This window comes from Brienomyrus brachyistius, unplaced genomic scaffold, assembly GCF_023856365.1.
Source record: "Brienomyrus brachyistius isolate T26 unplaced genomic scaffold, BBRACH_0.4 scaffold826, whole genome shotgun sequence".
In the NCBI taxonomy this organism is placed as follows: domain Eukaryota; kingdom Metazoa; phylum Chordata; class Actinopteri; order Osteoglossiformes; family Mormyridae; genus Brienomyrus; species Brienomyrus brachyistius.
In genome coordinates this window covers 16,588-18,917 of record NW_026043101.1, presented here as the reverse complement: position 1 = coordinate 18,917, position 2,330 = coordinate 16,588, and the positions used below count along the sequence as shown (strand labels likewise).

The 2,330-nt window shown below is 44.7% G+C and overlaps 1 long non-coding RNA gene across 1 annotated transcript; it reads right to left on the bottom strand.

The window, feature by feature from the left end:
- Positions 1-972: 972 nt before the first annotated feature.
- Positions 973-1,388, bottom strand: LOC125729864 (uncharacterized). The gene is made up of 3 exons (XR_007390264.1): positions 1,318-1,388; positions 1,170-1,243; positions 973-1,095 (listed from the first exon to the last, which is right to left on the bottom strand). It is a non-coding gene; the product is annotated as an uncharacterized LOC125729864 (long non-coding RNA).
- Positions 1,389-2,330: the final 942 nt, after the last annotated feature.

Below are 2,330 nucleotides of genomic sequence, written 5' to 3'. Positions count from 1 at the left end.
CTCCAGTGGCAGTACAAACAAGTAGCCAGTAGAATGTCTCAGTGGTGGTTCTGTGTTGGGTTTCTGGTGGCTTTTACTATAAACATAATAACACTATCTAGGGATACTGCTCTGATGGAGCTCAGACACCTTTTTCATCTCTCTTGGAAATGTGTTTAATTGCTCCAGGGTTAAGAAACAGGCATAAGCCAGACTCCTGTGTTTGAGCCAGGGCTAGTGAATGGCCTAGAACTATGCCCTGGACTTTAAGATACTTTCAGCCGAAGGAGCCTGCCTGCATCACGGCCTAGAGACGGGGGCTCTTGGATACCCTCAAATGAGAGACTGCATGTCGGGACAAGGGAGAAATCCCCAGTTGATTGGTCTTTCAATCTGTTCAGATGTGCTTCTGTGGAAGTGGCAGAGGGAGTTAGTGCTGGAGAGCATCAGGGACCATCATCTCACCCTGCAGGCTATAATTCATCCTACCTATAATCCACTGAATCTAGAACCCAAGGAGTTGAGGTATTTAAAAGTCTCTGCAGCAGAGTGTGCACATTGACTTGAGAAGTTTTCACTACAAGGGGATCCTGGCTGTACTCCTCTGGATTTCACAAGTGCAGGTTCTCCTCCCTGCACAACTATCTTAGCAGGGCAAAGCTTATTACACCAGGGCCTTTGTAGGCTCAGGCTCAGCTGGAAACTTCATTGATTCCAGATGGAGATATTCCTACCCACTAGCCAGACACACTTTTTCTTTAATGCAATGATGGCTGTCCCCCCACTGAATGTTGACAAGACAAAGGAGCTGGTGGTGGACTTCAGTAGGAGGCAGCAGAGGGCCTACACTCTCCTCACCATCAACCGATCCCTAATGGAGAAGCTGAGGGGTTTTAAATATATGGGTGTCTGTGGACCTGACATGGACTGTTCACATCCAAATCCAGTCCAAAAGGGCTAAGCAGCACCTCACACCCTGATGTGTATTGTGCTCTTGTACCCCCAGGCCATAAGGCTTCTGAACCTGGACATGCCACTGCACCTCACACCCTGATGTACACTGTGCTCTTGTACCCCCAGGCCATAAGGCTTCTGAACCTGGACATGCCACTGCACCTCACACCCTGATGTACATTGTGCTCTTGTACCCCCAGACCATAAGGCTTCTGAACCTGGACATGCCACTGCACCTCACACCCTGATGTACACTGTGCTCTTGTACCCCCAGGCCATAAGGCTTCTGAACCTGGACATGCCACTGCACCTCACACCCTGATGTACATTGTGCTCTTGTACCCCCAGACCATAAGGCTTCTGAACCTGGACATGCCACTGCACCTCACACCCTGATGTACACTGTGCTCTTGTACCCCTCACCATATCCGCACTGTCACACTGGTCACTTTTTTATGTCTGTGTTACTTCATTTTGAACATACTTCTTTGCTTGCATTTTAGCTTTCTGCAGTTTAACCTTAGCATAATTGGATTTTTAAGTTGCACTGTCTACAAAAGAGCGGTTCAGGATGCATTTCGTGTTGTACTTTGTATTACTATGTACAGTATGTGACAATTAAAGAATCTTGAATCTTGATCCCATCAGATCAGAGGAGTAACTGTGATCACAACCCCCTTGTAACCCCGTAAACCAAATAAAATGTGACTCTAAATTATTTTAAGTTCGGAATTGTTTTAGAGCGTATGATTCTTCTTGGCTAAGGGACTCCAGAGCAGCTACAAACTGACACAGTATCCATTTTGTAAATTCAGGCTTGGGCGCCATTTCAGTGTGTCTGATTGGTTTAGTTCAGTGGCTGCAAGTCCGTTGTTGTTTGGTCAGTTCAGCTCAGATGAATTCATCCGTGTTTAACAACTCATGAGTGGAAGTCTATATTCCTTGCTCATGTTGGTAATTATGAGCTTGTAATTCCAGGTGTCAAAAAGTTTCTTTATATTCTAGATATCTTAATCATATACTGTACCTCAATAATACTCTGATCTAGTTCCCAGATGATATGCAAAGAACATCCAGTCGGTGCTTATCCAGTACTTTCAGAATCGCTTCTATGTAAAACATCAAAAATCTGAATTCTACATTAGTCACTTCCTCTCCTAAAAGATAAAGGTGGATCCCCTAACTCACCAGCTAATGTGCCACATTTCTTGGTTTTTGCAATTTCTTAGGCACATTATTAGCTGGTTTATTTCCTGTACCATCTCCTTAAAGGAACACTATGGCAGAGTATCTAATCCCCACAGACTTAGATAGTGTCCAAGGAGCTCATGATACTCTTTAGATTAGCTCTGATTCTTAAGTATCCCAGTTCTTTTAAGCCCTTTGTAGTGAAGCTT